We start from the raw sequence: 22,509 nt of genomic DNA on the forward strand, positions 1-22,509 counted from the left end.
CTTATTTAAATTTAAACTATATTGATATAAAGCTATATGATAATACGAGACCCATAATTGAGAATTTTATTAAGAACTAAGCTCATTTTTTTTATGTTAGAGCTGTATAGAGTTAAGAGATCTGTTATATAAAAGAATTTGTTAGATTTGTTCAATGTTGTAGTTTCTTCTTGTTAAAATTTTCATTTCAAACTATAATAAAATTTCATAAAAAATTGCCATAAAATACTTAAAAATTAAATTACTTTCCTTTTACCTTTGCCTGGCATAATAATTTTAGAAGAGGTCAGTAATGTGAAATATTTGTTATACAATATCTTCTTAAATCAAATATCTTCTTGAAACTTTTGCTATACAAACTGCGTCATTGTAAAAAGAAAAATTATGATTTGAAAACGGAAATACTCATAGCATTTATTTAAAAATTAGTTTTCATGAAAATAAAATAAATCCGAAACCTAGTTTTGGCTTCTGTATTGAAAGTAACGGTTCAATGCCGGTGTTCTACTGGACATTAAAATAACTTTACGTCTGTATACATTTGTATAATAGTAAATAGAATGAAATGGGTATTAGGAATAATAATAATAGAAATAATAAGAGAAATAGACATTAAAATAACTTTTTAACTTTATAATAGTAAATGGCATGAAATGGATAATAGGAATAGGATGTTCATTGCAATTGAAGGGTATAAAGCTCATAAACTGTATTTCTAAATCTTTTGTTTCTGATCCTTAAAATGAATACAAATGCATTTTTAAACACGTAAATTTAATTACAATTATAACTCTTAAGTTGTTTAGTGCTTACCTGGATAATTTAATGAATGATATTTTTTAATTAAATATTCTATGCATAAACTCTTGTTTACAATATTAAAAGATGGAAATAACAATAATGAAAGTACGAAAGCTCAAATTTTGAGAAAAGAAAATGCGTATATTTCTCTATTATTGACTTTAAAGTAAAATTTTATAATAAAATAGCAAAGCAAATGCATAAAAGTAGTACTGTAAATTTTTTCTGATTATTTCTTAACAAAAACATTGTATTCAATTCTACTCAGGTTGCAATATAGAAAAATAATTATAAACATTGAAATTTAATTATAAAAGAACCTAAAAGAAAAAATGACATTTAAAGAAAAATAAAACAATTGTTAAACGTAAAAAGTAATAAAATTTATTAAATGTATACATTTTTGTTTTTTTGATATGAACCATTTTCCAAGAAAAGACATTATGTAAATGCGATGTAATTTCGTATTTCTGCTGAACCAGGACAAAATGTACTTGTTTTAATAAAATGACATTTTCAAAGAAAAAGAAATGTTTTTTCCAGGAAAATTAATTTGTTATTCCATGGACAAAAAAATATCAGTTATTTGTGCTTTTTAAGCCTTTAAAAAATATGGTAAATATAATATCAGATGTTTTTGACATTTTGCATCACCGCATTTATTAAAAAAAATGGATAACACGTGTTTGGTATAATATCAGATTTAAGCACATATAAGGAATGTTTAGCATCTTGAAATTGAATTTGGAATAATCATATTTCGCTTCTGCGTCTTTTCGTTTATGTTTGAAAGAAACAAGTTACATGAGTTGATATATTCTGAGTAAAATTAAATTTTATATTATAGAAATTTGCATATTAAAAAGTAATATAATAAGGTACTAAGGCGAGCTTTAAAAGCTTGAAAGTTCTTCAATTTTCCTCAATTGCCGAATGAGGCATGAGAATGTTTATAATAATATTATTTGTATTTGGCAGCTAATGAAAAAAGTCTGATTGGAATAACTTTAAAATTTAAAAAATTTCAAGGAAATGTTATTTTTAATCCTAATATTATTTTGCATCCTAAGACAAAGTTAAAACAAATATTAATACCTTACAGTAAACGTTCATACACCGAAATATGGTTGTTTAAGAAAAGAAAAAAAAATTGAAAGAAAAGATACTTTTATTTGCAGTGATCTCCAACAATGTTCCGCGTTTATTTTATTTATGATCCTGGAAACTTCTAAAAGCTTTAAGCCTCAATGATAAGTTCGAGAAATCGTATGACCTAAACATTTCTACATTTGTGAAACGATTCTCTAAATATTAATTGAGAATCTTAAAAAAATGCTTTATATATATATATATATATATGTATATACACGTAAGTTTTCCANTATATATATATATATATACGAGTGTGTGTTGACAAGAGCCGGCAATCTAGGAGACACACGGGCAATTCCACCTTCTAACCGAGGACGTTCTCGGTTAGAAAATGGTATTTTCGGACTCAGGGGGTCATGAAATAGTCCCAGAAATTTCTCTAGCAAAATCAAATTTTGTCCTTGACTGTCAGCTATCAACGCTGTGTATAAAGAGCCGAGTCGAAGTGTGTATGCGTGCAAAAACGACGTCCTCGGTTGGTCAATAAAACCACACGTTCAGCGGGGGTCCTCGTTTGCACTGAGAAACGGCCTACTCGGAAACACCCACCCCGGTCTTTTTCGTATTTAGCGAATAAGCTTGAAACAAATTAAGGAAATGCTTAAACATATTTACATACGACGTTAACAGACATTTTTATTGCTTAAATGTGCACTTCATAACAAAAAAATCGACGCACCAAGAAGCAATCATCCGATTGTTTCTTGGTGCCAGATTACAGTGGTGCATGGCTCGATCAGGCATGAATGATGCCAACTGGGGACGTATAGTCTTTAGCGACAAATCCCGCTTCCAACTGTGTCCTGACGATCATTGAAGACGTGTTTGGAGACGCACAGGGCAGAGGGGGGATCCTGCCTTCACTATTGCACGCCACACCGGCCCTCAACAAGGCATTATGGTCAGGGATGCCATTTCCTTTGACAGCCGGATCCCTTTGGTCGTCATTAGAGGTACACTTAATGCACAGCGGTGCGTCGACGACGTCCTAAGACCTGTTTTGCTACCGTCAAGTGGGGCTACTTCGTGCAAATTTGAATTTGGCACTTTTGAAGTGCTGTTATTCAGTATTATGTTTTTTTCACGTTGAAAATGAGTGGAATTTGAAGATAGAAGTCTCCTCTGTTTCTGCAAACATTTTTTGGAATTTCAAAACAATCTCAGAGTGTGTTTTGTTCATCCAATGTTAACTACTCTCCGAGAACATCGGACGTCGAAAAGTGAGCGTGGAAACTTTAGTTGCGAAATGCAAAGACGTTGATAAAACAATTGTAGTAAGTGCAAATTTTTTTATTTATTCATTAATAAGCAATTATATCATGTTAGTGCAAAAAAAAAAATTAAAATTAATAACAAATAAACGGAAAATGAAAAAAATCCACTGTGGGGCTACTTTGTGCAAAGTTTCATTCATTTTTTTTTTTTCGGCAGAAACATTGTCAGACGTTATAAAAAAATACCTCGAGAGAGAAATTACCGTGATTACACTTTAGAAAAGCTGCAACAATGTTTGCAAGCAGTTGCTGGTGGTATGTGGATTGCAGAAGCTTCTCGGAAGTACGAAATCTACTGAAATACTATCTCTAATGAAATTCACAAGAAGCACGTGAAACGTGATGGTAAACTATTATTTTTCTTCTACAAAGGTTTTCTAATGAATTAATCAAACGATTTAGCACATAAAAATATATTTTATAGGACATCAGGTGATTTTGACAGAAACTGAAGAGCAAGTTCTGTTGTGTTCATTCAAGCATGTTATGTTCAAATTTATAAATATTATAAATGTTAATAAATATGTAATAATTATTATTTTTGAAATTTCATCCATTTCAATGTTCAAAAATGTATATGGTTTCCTTTAGTTTAAACTCTAATGTTTTGAAATAAATATTCTTTTTAAGAAAAAATTCTTTATAAAAAATGGTTTTTTAGCGCTGAAAATTATTTTCAAACTAATATCTTTACATATCTTGAAGTTATTGTTATTAAAAATGTCAATAATTAACTTTTTTAACAATTTTACATCAATATTTTACTATAAACATGATTTTTAAACTGAATTCGTGTGGTGGCTAGTATCCAGGTTAGAGACTTGTCAACACCTTATTGAGTTTGTTACTGTAACTCTGCAATAAATTATTCAATTGATCTGAAATTTTAATCATTTACTATTCAGTGCATTGTCTTCCTATCCACCATTTTTCGTTTTAATCGGACAACCCCTTCTTGGTGCGTCGATTTTTTTGTTACAGAGTGTATATGAAAGTTCATTAGTTAATGCATAGGAATAAATAATAATTGTTCCTATTTGAAAAATTATCACACCTATATTTTAGTTACTTTTTTAATATGTAAGAAATGCATAGAAAATTTTCCGCACTATTTTAAGAGAAATTAATGATTTTCTTTACTTTTATTTTACTGAAGGTGCTTGTATGTTTGTAAAGAAGAATATGTTAATGAAAAACAATACTGCTATCTGGTCATTATTAATTAAAATATAGTGATTTAAGTTTAAATTGTTGAAAATCTCTCCTTTTTTTCATTTCTTTAAGTTTGACATGAATTACTTTTTTTAAAAAGGCGGCTTTTTCGAAATTCGCCTTATACATATTTTAATACTTACACACTCTTTAAAGAAAACTATTTTTATTACTCTTTCTCACATGATAAGACTTCTTTTAATAAATTGTAATCAAATGACTGTAATTTCGTTGATAAAGTAATCTAGTGATTACATTAGAAGCTTTTAAAATTTAATATCTGACATTTTTTTAGACAATTAAAATTAAACATATTTTGTAATTAAATTTAATAAATTGCTTTCTGATAGAACATGACACTGCAGTTTAAAATATTAGACAAATTATCGAACATTAGCTATATCATCCAAGTTGGGAAATCATTTTTTTAAATCAGAAAATCTATATATTTTTTATTCGAACGATAAAATTTTCAGATAAAAAAAAATTGACCACACGAATAGACACTAAGATCAACATACGATTAACTTTTGACTTTCGCCATTCTTTTTTCTAATTGCTCCACTGTGGGATACGCAGACTCCTGGTTAAGAATATTAGACTACAATTAAATTGCAATGATTAATGCTGATCCTATATGAAAAATTCACCAAGCCCTCCAGAGTGAACCCAGAATAAACCTAATTTTAGAATCAGTGCAAATATTTTATCCTACATCCGCTGTGCCAGTTTCAGGACCCTAGCACAAACGGATCTGAAGTTTAAGAGAGGCGCACACAAACACGCAAACGCTTTATTTCACTAACATATAAATATGTTTTGTTTTGATAGGACCAAATAAAAACAAATCTGTTCATTTCTTATTTAATTTTTATTCAACATTGAATAACACTGTTGGTATGCAGTTTAACATGTTGATTCCCTTTCAGTAAATCCAAAACCTGAAAAAAAATTTACAATAAAAAAAATTCTTTTGAATTGGAACTTACATAAATAAGTTTGTCTTAAATTGGAATTTAATTGGAAATGTGGGCTATAAAAATGTCCTTACCCGTTCTTACTTGTCGACTACGACCTCTCACATCTGTTATTATCCTACAAGATTAAATGATTATTTCAAATAAGCATTTTCTAATATAATGAAAAAATCAATTATGTAATATAAGTTGAATAATTGAATTCCTTAACTGAATCTCAGATTCAACTTTAAAAAACTGTAACTAAAAGTTTAATATAAAATTTAATTTCAAAGTTTTTATTCGATTAATTTATTCAAGAATTGATTTCTAAAATGCATTATAAATTTCATTTCAAACTAAATTTTTCGTAATATGTTAGTACTGTAAGTTAAAGCTTACAATTCTATTAAAAATTTTTAAAAAAATTATTTTTTATATTTGTTTGTATATTTTTTATATTTTGATAAAATTGATTTTTAAATAATTGATTTCAACTTACAAGACAGATCAGACCAGCTTTGCAAGGACAAGCCATGGTGTAATATTCGTCACTGTTTGGTTGTTCACAGAGTTCACCTGAATATTTAAAAATGGAATTACAATAATTTTAAAAATATATGTTTGTAGCTTGTTACTAAACAAAAATTATAATCAAATTTATAAATTTTTATTACTCTCAGAAAATGAATAAATGCAACTGATAGATTTAGAGCAGTTCAGTTGCAAGATCGTCACTAGACTTTTCGACCTTTTTACTATTTTATTTCCTTGATGCCCCAAGGAAAATGAATCACTTAAAAATGAATAAATGCAACTAACAGATTTAAAGTAATTCAAATGTAAGAGAGTCACTAGACTTTGCGACCCTTCTAGTGTTTTACTTCTGTGGTGCTGATGTCCCTAGAAAAATTAATCATCTAAAAAAATGAATAAATGTAACTGATAGATATAGAGCAGTTCTGTTGCAAGATCGTCACTAGACATTGCAGCCCTTTCATTATTTTATTTCTGTGGTGCACCAAGGAAAATGAATCACTTGAGAAAATGAATATATGTAACTGATAGATATAGAGCAGTTCACGATAAAGAGCATCACTAGACTTTACGACCCTTTTAATGTTTCACTTCATTCTGTCATTGCGTTCTATTATTGAGATAAGTATAAGCATTATAATTATAAGCATATATTATTGAGATAAATATGGTTTCTCTTTTCGATTTTCATCCTTAGAAACTTACAACTTGATTTTATAAACCATCAATAATATTTTATAGGGGTTCTTTTAATATCCCATTTCCCTTGCACCCCTAGGAAAGCAATTTCTTAAGTCCCTCCCTTATTCACTACCCATTGAAATAAATGTAGTTTTACTACTTTTCTAGTTTTGTTCCTAGCCTTTTATTTTTCGTTGGTTTATCCTGCGAATATTGTACTGATTCATTTAATGTAGACATTATTAAGGATCCCTAGCAATGTGGAATTCTGCGTTGAAGGAACGTGCTTAAATTGCCATTTAAAGACGTTTAAATAAGTCTTTTTTTTCTGAACCTACAATTTTGAATATAATGAAGTTTATCCTTTTACTAAGGTCCCTTAGAAATGTAGAAACTACTGTCTTCTTTTCTATTTCATTTATACAAAAAAACTGAAATAATATTTGTAAATTTCCATACAAGCAATAAACTTATCAAGAAAAAAATAGATAATTATTAAAAATTAAAATTTGCAGTTAAAGAAATGAAATGAAATTTTTATCTCAGCTTTCAGGTACAAGTCAATCAACTGATTCGACTTGAAGTTCGTTTATAAACTTCGTTTATTCCTTTGACGGTTTCTTTTTTATCTTTTCATTCTAACTCCCTATTACAACAAAATGTGTAATGCGGTATTTACAGAAAAAAAATATTTTTTCATTCTGAGAAACCTTGACATGTACTTGATTCATTCGGTAAATTGAACAATTCGGTTAATCAGCATCTGGATGAATGGCACTTTACTGTACTAACCTTCTCCAGCCAAAAAACAAAAACAAAAAACAAAATATCCACAAAATCTGTGGAAAGATGATCCTGTACAGCATTGGCCTTCTCCGCAAGGGGACTTACCGCAGTATTCAACGGCAACAGCTATCTCCACCTATAATTGATATTAAAACAAAATATCACTTATAAATATTGTAGTTCAGTATATGTTGCAAGATTGAAGAATCGGAGTTGAAAAGTCGGAGTCGAAAAATGGTTTTAATGAAATCGGTGTTGGAAAAACTTTTTCGACTCCAACTCCGGTTAGCTTAAAGTTAGGTCTTAATAAAATAAAAATTTTGATCTTATAAAGATTATTCAGGCAAATATTTATAAGTATGCAAACAAAAGTATTGCTCAAATTTATATTGTAACAAATATTTAAATCATAACTTACACAGTGAAAAATTTTAGTGTATCTCCACACCAAAAATGGTGTCAACCCCTTCTTACACCAATAAACTTTTGCACCACTTTATGTAAAAATAGCCGTCAACAATTTAGTTGCTCAATAACTTTTAAAATTTATAAATACCGTAAGATACACGTAAGATTCAATAGAGTTATTTTTACAATAGAATATAAAGTACGAACCATAAGTTTGGAATGCATATATACACAAATTCTTAAAAAAAAATTAGTTTGCAAATCAAGCTATGCGCATCACAGAGAAAATCCAATACGAATTAGAACTAGGCTTAACAAAACGGAAGCGGATAGAAATTACACATTACGAAGTCACTTAATACTGCTTTCAGAGATTTAAAAATCAAATAATAATTATCCTTATTGCCTAACTAAAAACATACCTACATATTTAAAAGCGAACTTTTATATCTGTTGATAACCATAACAAATTCAGGCTTCTTCATTCCAGATTGTAAACAAACCACTCGCAATATTCTACTGCCGTCTGTTGATATTCAAAGATCGCCAACATTGGTGACTTCGTGCATGTTGTAAAAAGATGAGAGTTAGGTGCAAGATTGCTCAATTTTGGGTGTTTTAATTTAAATTCAATCGGCCCGATTTGGTATTTACCCGGAATAAAGTGTTCCTTCACACAAATTTTCAGGTTGTTTAATATCATATGCGAAAAGATGTTGGACCACAGTTTTCACAGTGTATCTGTTACCGTTAAAGTATATAATGCAGTTATTTCATAGAATACCTAGTTATTCCATGAAATAACTGATCGTGTCCGTTAAAGTGTGTAATATGTTATTAATTTGACACTTTAACTAGTTATTCTATGAAATAACTAGGTATTCTATAAATTAACTAATGAGAGACAATTAAAATGAAACAGAAGCAATTTATCTAATTTATGCAGCGTATAAATAGTATTTATGGAAACGTACCATAAAATCATTTGTTACAACAAGGATTACTGAAATGACATTGAAATTACAAAGAACATTATCTCTAAAACAAAAAAAAATTTGTTGACACACTGGGTTTTGCACGAACATTTTTTAAATCCCTGACCAGTACCTAAACTTAGAGCTGTAGCAACCGACCGGAGCGATATTTCTACATCCGGTACTTCTTCGATTTTAATTCATTTTTGTTCGCAGACACTGAACTGGAATGGGGAATATAATTGTTTTATGCAGCCGTTTCTTGTGCCCAATTGGAAAAATCCTTCTTCGGTTATTTTTATGATGATAGCTAAAATAGATTTGGCATCACCTTTTCCTCTGTCAACTTCAGGCACTGGGATAGGGATAGTAAACCCCACAAAAACCCCACTATTTTACACTTTAACGGGCTGCAGATCGTTATTCTATGAAATAACTAGTTAAACCATGAAATACAAGAGAGTTTTACACTTTAACGGACACAATCAGTTATTTCATGGAATAACTAGGTATTCTATAAAATAACGGCTTTCATACTTTAACGGTAACATATCAAACATTTAATTTATCATACCTGAATGTTTTTGAGCTTATATATGATCAAGCTACAGAAAAATAATAATAATATTTCCATAATAATAATAAATTTCAATTCAGAATTGTGTATCTTACTTGAAAGGTTTATTTAAATGAACTCTATGCATCATTTGTAATAGTTTGATGGTTTATTTTTCTAATAAGATGTTCCCAAATATAGGTAGGTAAGCGTCAGATATTGATATCTATCTCTTTTCTTACAGTACGAAGGTGTTATGTTAAGTCTATTTCCTTAACCGTTACATTAAATGTACTTTTAAATAAAACACCTTTAATCCTAATCATGCTTATATAAATTGAAATTAATATTTAAGTCGAAATAATATTTCCCGAAATTTTGGAGAAATCTTCAATAGAGTATAAGTCGAAGTCGAGCTCTCAGAGTAGTCTTCTGAGTTGAAAATTTCAACAATCAACCTCATGGCTCCGATATATGATCAATACTCTTAATTAGTCAGTTTGCTGAAAGTGGTTAAGCATTTTATACAATCCAAAAGAGTATTTTAAAGCCATATTTCTATTTATGCCTATACTTTATTCTACCTGTACTATTTTCTACTTACACCTATTCTAGCGCTATTTGGAGCTACATGAAACTGTTTTATGTTTTGTGAATGCTATTTTATTTAATGTTAAATTATTCAAAACTCAACAACGTCAAAAATGTACTAATTTTAAGCAATAATTTAAAACAATTAGAAAAATCCAATTAAATTTAATTAAGTTAATGTTTTTTATTTTTCTATTTTATCGCATTCGTAAGTTTTTTTTTCTACGAAGCTGCGCATTTTTATGTAAATATCGAATTTTCTGGCAATGCTTGAGCCTCGTGTCTGAGGAGAGGACCAAATTTATGATCCTGACTTTAAAATTAGGAAAAAAATTAAAGAATGTAAAAAATTTGAAAAAGACTAAATAAAAGCATTCCCAGAAAATCTCTTTTCTTTTCAAAATATTTCTGAGTACCTCGTTTCACCAAACTTTGTGATTAAAGAAAAAAGATAGTTTTTTTTCCTCCAATGCCTACCTGGATAATGACCTAGGTCACACAGGCACCTAAAGGGCAGATTTGTTGGCCACTCTTTCAAGGGCACTATATTAGGTGAGCCAACGTTGCTCCCACAGAAAGGACAGATAGTACAGAGAAGGAAAGAACGTCGATGCCTTGCCCGGGATTCGAACCCAGAACCTTTTTGATGCAAAAGCAGTTCCCTAACCCCCACACAGGCCGGTCGGCGAAAAAGATATGTAAAATTCCTGATATACAAACAAATCTATAAATTTCTAAAATTTCTCCCCTACCTGAAGAAAAATGTAATTTAAAACCTCTCTTATTCTACTAATTATATTTTTAATTTATAATGCATTGTCATATGGAAAAGTTATATTTTACAAACGAAACAAGTTGAATTTGAAACTTAAAAAACAATTCACAAAATTGGAAATTTTCTAAATTTTGTGCATTTGAATTGGCAGTCAAAAATTTAAAACTATAAACGCAATTCAATGTTATTTTTTTCTCTTAAACTAAAGAAAATGCTTTATTTGATTCGATAATTTCCTATTCATGAATCCTAATTTTTGAAGAATTAGTGAAAGTGAATAAATACTCAAAATTTCAGAAAAAAACTGAATTTTAAAAATAGAAAATTCTAAAGATTAAATTAATATCAAAAATATAACAAATATATTAAATATATATGCATAAGAAAATTATTCATATATGTATCCTAATTTAGGAAATACGAACGTATATTACATAATGTTATATACATAATGTAATATAAATGATTATTAATTACAATTACTAAATATTCAACGAATCAAATAACTGCTATTAAAAAAGGTGAAATTTAAAACAGAATAAGCATATAGTAAACTTTACTTACAGCGCAGACTACAAAAATCAAAGCTGCTAGGTATCTCATTTTGTTGAAATCAATTTTTTTCATACACAGATGAAACTAAAATTTTAAAGCCACTGCAGCCCCTATTTATCTGAATGAATTGCAGAATTTAGCTCCTGGTTATGCAACCATTAACATCTGGAACACAACATATTAAAGATTTGACTATCTCTTAAATATCGAATACGTATTTGAATTTATAAATATTCATCATTGTGATTAAAATGTTTCAAAGTCTCAATTTGACATCGATAAGAAACTTTAAAAAAAATTGATAGAATAATGATAAGAAAGTCATAGAATTTAGATCGTTTTTATTAGATACATCATTACGTAAGATTGGTCCTACTTTTACAGGGAGGATCAATCATTTCCCCTTCATTCATCCACAGATCGTAGTTTTGACCTGAGCCAGTGCCCCAAAATATATTGATTTGTTATGGGAGCTTGGAGGACTTTGTAACCCTAACAGATTTAACGTACATCAGTCCCAATTTAATAAAAGGGAATTCTTCGGCCTGCAGGATTATACAAAATAAAAATGAATACACCTTAATAATTCTTGATTTAATGATTTTTTTTTACGTACCGTCATGTGGGGCTACTATGTGCAGGATTTCGCAGTTTTTGTACTTTGACACGTAAAAAAACCATGTTAATTCAAACTTTAGTAAAATTTGGCGATATTATATTCATAACTGGACTCAGACGAGTGAATTTGATCAATGTTGGCATTATTTGTTGTAATATTTACAAATAATAAGTCAAAACATGCCTTGCACAAAGTGGCCCCCAAGTGGGTCTACTTTGTGCAGCGATAGGAATTCAGTTTAATAATCACGTTTTTAGTAAAATATTGATATGAAATTGTTAAAAAAGTTAATTATTGACATTTTTAAAAACAAAAACATCAAGATATGTAAAGATATTAGTTTGAAAATAATTTTCAGCGTTAAAAAACCATTTTTTATGAAGATTTTTTTTCTAAAAAAGAAGGTTTATTTCAAAACATTTGAGTCTTAACAAAAGGAAACCATATGCATTTTTGAACATTGAAATTGATGAAATTTCAAAAATAATAATTATAACATATTCATTAACATCTATAATATTGATAAATTTGGACATAACATGCTTGAAGGAACATGTCGGAACTTGCTCTTCAGTTTCTGTCAAAATCACCTGATGTCCTATAAAATATATTTTTATGTGTTAAATCGTTTGATTAATTTATTAGAAAACTCTTTGTAGAAGAAAAATAATAGTTTACCAGCACGTTTCATGTGTTTCTTGTGAATTTTATTAGAGATAGTATTTCTGTGGATTTTGTACTTCCAAGAAGCTTCTGCAATCGACATACCTCCAGCAACTGCTTGCAAACATTGTTGCAGCTTTTCTTAAGTGTAATCACGGTAGTTCCTCGTTCCAGGTATTTTTTTTTATAACGTCTGACAATTTTTCTGTCGAGAAAAAAACGAATGAAACTTTGCACAAAATAACCCTACTGTGCATTTTTTTTTCATTTTCCGTTTATTTGTTAATAATTTTCAATTTTTTTTAACGCTAACATGATATAATTGTTTATTAATATATAAATAAAAAATTTTGCTCTTACGACAAAAAATGCTAGTAGTAATAGAGGAGACTTCTGTCTTCAAATTCCACACATTTTTAACTGGAAAAAAACATAATACTGAATAGGAACACTTGAAAAGTGCCAAATTCGAATTTGCACAAAGTTGCCCCCGCTGCACGAAGTAGCACCACATGACGGTACTAAGATGCAATCTTAATTATTAGAAGACCTATCCTTAAATGCGCCAAAATATTCTATGGATGGTTGACCTATTCTATGGATAGCTAGGGGTTAATATTTCAGATTATTTTCTTCTGATTTTTAAATTACAGAAAACTCTTGTGAATGGCAAAATTTCGCGTTAATGTGAACTCAAATCACAATAATTTTAACTTCCTAGAATATCGAGCCTATTCACACATCGCCTCGTAAGCGTAATATAGGCGGAGGGATACACGGGAAGTGTCCTATATTTCTCAAGTTTTTAGGATGCTTGTTATTGATTTAAGTTATGAAATCGAACCCAAACTTTCCACGTAAACTTATATTTATTTCAACGGATTTAAGTTCTTAACTCTCAAAACATGGAGAGCAGTCGCAATCAGGAAAATTTAATTTTAATCATAATTTTCCTTTTTGCATATGTCGTCATGTCTCCAGATTTAATATAACAAATATAATAATCTTTAACATAGCTATAGAACAGTGTAAATTCTGTGTAATAATACTTTTTTTAAATATTCATAATTTCCATTATTTAATTTAGTAATAATCGAGAAAAATTCAGTTATAAGGTATAGAAAATTTTACGCTCATTTAATATGCGTAGTTTTAAATGGCGGATTCAAAAACGCTGTTCAAATAGATCTTGAAAAATGTAAATTTAAAAATTTAACTTGTTTGAAATGAAAATGAACTTAAGGGGAGCAACATTTTTCCCGCTGGTCTGCTTAAACTTTTGACCGGTTCATTATTTATTAAAAAAAGAGGTTGCTTTTTTCCGTTTTACTTCATAACTTAATATATCATCTGCTCTGACTAGTTAACATCAGACGTGCGAATCATAAAGATTGATTTCTAATTCGTGAAAATCCGCCCATTAGATTGTTAGTTTTCTTTTCTTTTGCTACATATAGTTATTGGGATACTGTAAAAGTTAACTGTTTTATTCAAAAACTAATGAAATGCAGCAAATTTTCAGTAAAAAAATTTGTTTTAGTATCTTGTTCTACGAGTGAATCTTGATTAAAATTATGTAAAATACCAATACATTTAAAGGCAAAAAAGTTTTGTTGGAAACAATGTAAAAGTTCGATCTTTTTTCAACTTTTCATCGTAAAGATTCGTGGTATTGCATGTGATTGAAATATATCTTGTGCTTACATTTGATATTAAATGCAAACCTATTAAATAGCAAATATTAAATTATGTAATATAAAACCATTTTAATGCATTTACGAGAAGGCCGTAATTGCTACTGATTCTACTTCCGGCTGTTGATTTAAGTAAAGATTGGAATATTACGGAAATTTTTGACGTTCTTTAAAAGCCTAATTTTTTTCCTAAGGTCTCTTTCAGTTTATTTCAAATCTTTGCATTTTAGTGACAATCCCTTACAACTTTTTGTGTGGACATCGTTATTTTTTTATGGAGACTGAATTTAAAGCATTTCAAAAATTCAATAAACACTTATTTATATTCATCTGTAATTAAATTAGAAGGTTATTATATTGCTCCAAAAAATATTAATTTCCCAGCAAAAGCAAATTTGTAGTTCCAGCTCCACAAAACAGCTGGTTGCCAGCAGCTGAAGCGACGGGTCTGTGCAACACCTCCTAGAAGAAGGAAGGCCTCAGCACTGATCAATTGAGTAGTCCGATGTGACGAAGTTAACTGCGCAGTATTTTTGTGAAAATGTGCTTTTAAACAGAAATTTCTATCTGGAAAAGTTTTTGCTTTTATCATTTCATCGATAAATTTTGACTCATCAAAGTACATATTGCAACACAATGCAAACATGCACCTGCCTTATAACTCAGAAAGATTTGGAACGTAAAATTCCTTTTTCAATGAAATTATTGAAAATTGAATCACGAACCCATTAAGAATGACACCTTGTACATGAAAATCTGACTGTAAAAAGAAAAGTTATTCAGGATTCTTTCTTATTTTGTGCACACCTTTCCACAGAAAACATGTAATTTTTAAAAACATGCCATTTTTTTTCTTTATTTATTTTATTGCTTTTAATATTTGAAATAATTATGATATTCCAATGTAAATTATTGTTTCAAGGAAGGGTATAGAAGAAAAATTATTTTTAAATATATATTACTTACATCACGAATGTATGGATTACATCAGCTATTCAGATCAATACAACAGCAACATTGTTTAACACATGTAAGGAAAACAAACTGTTAGAAAATAAATTTTATAACCATCGAAAGTCAATAGATAAAATCAATGTTTACAGTGATGTTTAATATAGTGATCAGTATTATTTATCAATTGTATTTCTTTTTCTCCTTACTTTCATAATTAAATTTTTAATTGTATTCCTTTGACAAAAAAATTTGGAAAGTAACAACATTTTTCATATTAAAATATGCATCAAAACAATAATATGTGACGAAATTGAAACCAGTTCATTAATAAATGAAAAAAAGGTTGCTCAAAATTTGCTAGTTAAAAAGGCAGATAATTTTCCAATACTGTAATAACTTTATAGCTCAATAAATTTTTAAATTACTTCAACGGTGATGCGTTGTGAAATTCATATGTTTTCCTTACATAAAAAACACAAGAATTAGAGACACGTTCGACCAAATCACGATTTCTGTAACGTCTCTGTATAACTGGTATAGATATAAGACAAAATATGAAAAGTTTACATAAATATTAATAACAGTGTTTACATCTTCGAAGAATTTTTTTCCTTCAATTTTACTTATTTATTTACTTTTTTTTTAACTAAAAATTTTTGCTAAATACTCCATTACTACGCCTTCTTCAAAGTTCTTCCTTGGAATAAAAAAATGCCAAGTACTTCCTCACAGAAAAGGGCACACATTATTTTTAAACGGCTCTTACATCACACCGTAAATATTTAACAAAATGTGCACTATTATGCAATAGCTGGATTTGATTCTCAACGACTGTAAAATTACCAACTTATACAAACTTACATGTATATTTCAAAAAGTAGTTCTCACCCGTTATCAAAATGAGATAAATGAGATAGTTCATGAAAAAAAAAATACATACCAAAAGAAAATCATAGTGCACACTTTTTTCAAAATAAATAAATAAAAAATTTTAAACTTGAGAGCTTTTTCTATAATTTAAACTAAAAATTATGAGAAAAATAAATATTTAAAGGTACATTATTTTAAAAAAAAATATTTATTTCAAAAATTTTTTTAAAATCCCTTAATAAATTTATTGATACTAAAAAGAGAAACTTTTGAAAATTTAACCAGTTGAGAAAAATCCTAACAAAGTAAATATTTGTAATGGTATCAGAATCAAACCTATTGACACGAATAATTTTAAAAATGTGTAATTATCATTTAAACATTTAATTTTTTAAAAGAAATATTAACAGACAGTGTCATCAAAGGGCAGTGAGGACGGGTGGCCCTTCTTGTGGAAGTACACAGCATACCACAAGCATTTTCATTCGATACCGAAAAATTTGTAGTCATTTTCTGCAGATTAGTATAGCAGATATTCCACATTAACCACTTTCAATATATACTTTTCGAATTCTAGTAAAAAAAAACTTTGTAATAAGATACACACATTGAGGGTCACAAACGAAAAGAAACAAAATTTATTGAAATCTAATGAATAATTCACTGCACTAATGGAAAACTGGACTGAAAACATTTTAACCTGTTTGATTGCCATAAGATAGGAAAGTTAAAAAACAATCTTTAGAAACTTTAACACTTCAATATGCAATTAAATTGGTTCTGATGTTTTTAATCTTGTTTAACTCATAAGAAAACCGTGAGATTTCTATAACTTTTTTCTTCTTTCGCACTTAAATGTTAGTTTAGAGCAGTGGTTTCCAACTGTTGGCCCGAAAAGCCTTTCTTTGTGGCCCACAAACTAAAATATATTGGTTGCTATTTTTTGAGGACAATTTCTGCAATAAATCTATATGGGCTTAAAATACAGGGTAACAAAAATGTATAGGGATCCCTTTTGAGATTATCTACCACTAAAGTTTCAAAACTATTTTACATATATAGCATACTGATCTAAAGCTCTGCTATTAGACTTTTAATTGCAATATTATTTCAAAAATCACAAAAATGCCTTTGAAGAAATTTGACAAAAAGCTAATTGGTCAAGTACAAGCATTTTTAGAACTTCGATGGAGCCACAGGATTATACAAGCCCATTTAAAAAAAAAAGGTATTGAAATTTCACTCAGCCATATCAGTCGCATCAAGAATTCAAAACTCGGATCGATGCCAAATAATGCAAAACCAAAAAGAAGTGGACGGCCAAGCGATTGAAGAAATCAGATTTGCAGAAGCCTGATAAGATGACATCAAAACGGGATTCACCAACTCAGGCAAGCATGGCTAATGCTCTTAACGTGAGTCAGCAAGTTGTAAGCTATCAACTAAAACAAAAGTTGAAGAAAAATACCGTAAAAAACCTAAATGTCATCATTTAACTGAGAGATCGGTGCATATTAGGAGGCAACGTTCATGGCCCCTCTACTAGCTTCTGATTACAGCTGATGAATCTCGGATCTATCTATCTGATACCAATGCTAAATCTAAAGTTCAAAATCTTAGCCGTGGGCAGAACAGGCGAGACTTGACACCATCAACCACGGTGCCTCATCCCAAAGGAGTAATGGTTTGGATGGGCATATCCGCTCTTGGTGTGATGAAACCTCTGTTTGTGAAACCTCAGGCCAAAATAAATTCTGAGTATTACATACCGAAGATATTAAAGTCCTTTCTTAAGGATGATTACTGCAGTTTAAACCCTTATGGTGATACTGTGCTCCTTCAGGACTCTGCCCCATCCCATGCATCTAATGTCACCCAGAAATTCCTAACAGACCAGCAAGAGCAATTCCTGAGACCAGAACAATGGATTCCAAACAGTCCTGATGCTGCACCATGCGATTATTTCCTATGGGGACATCTGAAAAACAAACTGAATAAGCGAAGAATTTCTACATTGAGAGGCCTTCAAAGAACTACTAAAGAAGAGGTGAAGAAAATCCCCCAGGAAATCATTTAGCGGGGCTTTAAAATCATGGCCGAACCGTTGTAGACAAATCCATTATGCTGGAGGTCGACATACTGAGAAGCATCGCTGAATTAATGTGATAAATTTTGGAAATAAAAACATTCAAAAATGATCCCAATATTTTTTTGTTACCCTGTAATTAGTGCAAACCATATAGTAAGTTATGAAATCAGATACAAAAACGCACCTTCTCGGAATAAACATATCCTTTTTTCGACGAATTCTGATTTCTGACACCTTAAGTATACGGGGACATATTCTGTCTAGATTCGTAAAAGAAAATTTCATAAAATATGTACTTGACATAACTGTAATTTTTGTGAAAAATATTATATATCGCATTTACAATCAGAAATCAGTGAAAAATATTATGTTGCATTTTAAAAATTTATGGTAATGAAAAACAGCATGAAACATCAGGGTCTTTTTCTGTGTCAAGGGTAAGATTTTCGAAGAACGGCTCATTTTCCAAGCAATAATTCTTCAATTTTGTACTCATTTACAATCATTAGATCTAAAAGAAACAGTTCGCCATTATTTAATTTTTTTTTTCTTAACAAAATCAACTATTGATAAAATTTTGGAAAAGAAATTTCAAACTACTTCTTTTTAAGATTTTATATTTTTATGTGAATACAATTCTGATAGCTAACAGTTTTTTTTTAGTAACTATTAGACTATTTTTCATATTTAAAAAATACTAAAATATATTTTTACTCGTAATTGGAACGTTAATATATATAAATATATATATANTATATCCCATCTGCTTTGCATCTTTGCATCAGAAAGGTCTTCTAAACATTTCAATTAGAAAAAAAGTTTTCAACTTCAAATAAGCTTTTTTTATTTTATACATTGTACTTTAAAAATTATATCTGCTAGTAAAAACAATTTGAAGTGATTTATTTTTTTCAAGCTTTGAATTCTGCTAACAGTATTATTTTTATTTTATAAAATGAAAGAAAAAACCTTTATGTAACTTAAAAATAGAAATTTCTCTGTGTGAACTTCCTAACCATTGACAATAATAAGTAAACAGCGCTTTTCAACAATTATTATATATGTTTTGAAGTTATTCTTAAAAAAATGCATTAACCTCAAGGACACTGTTGCACTAATAAAAAAATCTAAAAGGGAGAAAACATCCCTTTAATTTAAAAGGGCACGTATGTAAAAAAAATGAAAATAAGTAAATAAAAATGAAAAGGAATGAAAGGAATATGTTAACACCTATAATTTCTGGCATTGCTTAAAACTTGCGTTCAATTCAATTCTATGCGGACTACATTCTGTAACTCAACAATATTCCTTTTGATAATTTATTAAGTTTATAAATTCTTAGAATGAACCAAGATAAAACTTGCAATTTTCGGCTTGTATATGTAAACTGAGTTTGCGCACTCCTAGTTATTTCGCAAATTTCGAATACAGTTTCAAGTCATTTTTTACAGTTCAATTTATTTTTAAAGCAGCTAAATTGGCATTTCATTTATTATTTTTAAATTTAAAATGTCCATTTGTTACATAAGCTAGAAGTTGTTTATTTTTTTATTTTTGTTCTTATTGTGGCAGTCACTAAATAATGCATTCAACATTCGTGCAAACAAATAAGTGTAAATGATTTTCCTAACTTCCCAACATAATAAAAAAAATATATACATTTATTTATACAGTTTTAAGTAATAAGAAAGTAAAACAGAAATCCCTCAAAATAAAAATCACTTTTCAATCACTTACATGCGTTGTATTTCTACAAAAAGAGCGGGAAAGCAGATGGAATGGGAATTTCTCGGAATCATCTTTTCACGAATTAGGCAGGGCACATTTTACGAGACCTTCTGGCACCAATGTTTCTTTGCCCCAAAGCATTGTGGAGGAGAGACTTCCCTTACTTTTCAAAATGAACCGTCAAAGAGAAGGGTCAAGCCCACAAATAGTATAAGGACAGTGACCTTTCTGCAATAATGCAAACAGTAAACATTTTCCCTCATAATGAATTTATTAATTGTTAATGAATAATGCTTTGACACATTTAAAAATATAAATAAATAAAAATGCCTGTATTTATCAATGTTTCGATTTTTTATTATAATTTATTTTATTATTAGTAAAATTCTTGAAGCGCCAAACTTCCTAACTATTTCTACGATGTTTTAAATATCCGAGACACTTTCAACGGTAATTTTTAAACGAAACTACTACGTTTTCTAGCTATCATTATTAGTTATTTTTTATCTAATTATTATCTTGTTATTTTTTTATACTGCGGATTAGAATAATTGAAAAGAACTAGTTTAAGATGAAAAACGTTTTCGTCTACAGGGTGCATAGTCAAATTATTCAACAAAAAATAAGCACCTTTCAAGCACTCAAAAAATATTTTTAAGCACTTTAAAAAAATATCATAATTAGGCAGGGTTCGAAAGTTTTTGACAATTATTTGACGATTTTATCTTGTCTTAACCGTCATGTCAAAAAAAAAAGTCTTTTAGCATTGTTTTATACAATTGTCAAAAATCATCAAATTTTGAATACGCTACAGATCAATGGTAAGTCGAAATAGATTGTGGTTGAGAGACTTATGAAAATGTTGAACAGAAAAATGTGAACTGTGGATTTTTGCATAATTCAAAGCAAAAATCAACATGGTGAAGGAAAATTCTCATTTTGAAAAAAGGAAAATTAAGCACTTTTTTAAAACACCCAATAAAAAAAGCCTCTTTAAAGGCTTTTAAAAAACGAAAATTGAAAATAAGCACATTTAAGAACTTTTTAAAAACGCTACGAACCCTGATCTATACTTTGTAGGTTTATATAAGGCAGTGAGAGAAATGGTTAATTTTAAAGCATAAGAAATTTAAAAAAAAATTAAAAATTGCAATTATAAGGAGACAACAGGAGGCAAATCAAGGAAAAAGAGACATTGGTTTAGTTATCTTGTTTCTTAAAATATCTTTTACTTTATTTTATTTATATCTTATCTTATTTATATCTTTTCTTATATAGAGTGTTTTATTTATAAGGATATCAAATTTTTTCACAATGAAATAAAACATAGACCCTTACGAAGTAATTAAAAAAAATTACCACTATATGCAATGAACAAAATGAAATTCAGTATTTTTGTGTGCATTCTCTAATAAAAAGTCTTAAACTTTCATATTAATTTAAATAAAAACTATTTTAATTAAAATAATATAAAATTTCTTTAAAAAAAGGTTGCAAATAATCCCACAGAAATTAACACTTACAACCAAACTTTAGAGCATGTAAAAAGGCTTCAGTTTCCCGTTCTTAGGAAGCAGAAATTCAAATAATAATATTTTTACATTCCAATAATCAGGAACTATTTAACAGCTACTGTTAAAAAAATAAAAAAGGTTATATAATGTAAAGCATATAAAGAAAATTTGAAAATTCTGAGAAAAAATTGAAATAAAAAAGAACATATAATACATCAATTAAAATGCTAAAACTTTTCCCTCAATGAAAGTATCACATTTTAAGCTACAATAAGATAACCAGGTTTTTCTTTTGAGCCGGAATTGCTTATTTCATAATTTTTTCCTTATTTTGTATTAATTTGGGACAAAATAATTGAACATTATGATATCGCGCCTTTTAATAATTTTTAATTATAAAAAACTGCATAAAACACCAGGGACTTATTCTGCATTAAACGAAATATCTTCCCAAATGGAATCCAATCTTCCAAGCAGTAAATTTTCAATTTTGTACCTATTTAATAAACCAATTGTAATTTCTAAGATTTCCTTTTGTCCCTAAAATATAATAAAATAGAGGGAAATTCATTTGCTACTTTCTCTAGGATAAAAATTTACGCACTTAATTTTGGACCGAGAATTTGATCTCCGCCATTGATAGAAAATGTTTTGAATATACCATGTGAAGCCAAATAAAATATTTTTGATTTCCAACTGCTATCTGCATGACTGCCACCCTTTCATATATATATATTTATATAGGGGAGAGTCGGGTAGCCCTGCCCACTTGAGGAGTATTGCTTGTATTTCTGTATAATATTGAGTAATAATCAATATTTTCGTATGTTTCTATTGTTTTATCATCTAATTAAATAATGCAAAAAGAATAAATAAAAAAAAAGAATAGTTTCATTAAAAAAATAGAATTTTAAAAAATTTGACTACTGTATTCGACATATTTTCAAAACTATTGTTTATTATGTTACCAGCTGCATAAGTACTTGAAATTTTGAAAATAATATTTTTTTAATATAACAATTAATGTCCCATTGACTTGAAAAAATATTGTACACATATGAAATTGACAGTGGGCGGGGGTACCCGACACTCCACTTTATGTTACTAGCAAAGTATGAAA

General features: G+C 29.0%; 1 long non-coding RNA gene and 1 other non-coding gene across 2 annotated transcripts in view; both read right to left on the reverse strand.

The window, feature by feature from the left end:
- Positions 1-5,291: 5,291 nt before the first annotated feature.
- Positions 5,292-7,421, reverse strand: LOC107452164 (uncharacterized). The gene is made up of 4 exons (XR_011637488.1): positions 7,406-7,421; positions 5,898-5,974; positions 5,491-5,534; positions 5,292-5,380 (listed from the first exon to the last, which is right to left on the reverse strand). It is a non-coding gene; the product is annotated as an uncharacterized protein (transcript).
- Positions 7,422-7,439: 18 nt separating this feature from the next.
- The window catches only part of LOC139426249 (uncharacterized), a 22,474-nt gene continuing 7,404 nt past the window's right edge, over positions 7,440-22,509 (reverse strand). The window contains exons 2-4 of the long non-coding RNA XR_011637489.1: positions 15,201-15,225; positions 11,268-11,423; positions 7,440-7,535 (exon numbers count right to left, since the gene is read on the reverse strand). This is a non-coding gene — a long non-coding RNA (uncharacterized lncRNA). The remainder of the gene's footprint in view (positions 7,536-11,267; positions 11,424-15,200; positions 15,226-22,509) is intronic.

The sequence above is a fragment of the Parasteatoda tepidariorum genome, chromosome 8 (assembly GCF_043381705.1).
Source record: "Parasteatoda tepidariorum isolate YZ-2023 chromosome 8, CAS_Ptep_4.0, whole genome shotgun sequence".
Classification (NCBI taxonomy): domain Eukaryota; kingdom Metazoa; phylum Arthropoda; class Arachnida; order Araneae; family Theridiidae; genus Parasteatoda; species Parasteatoda tepidariorum.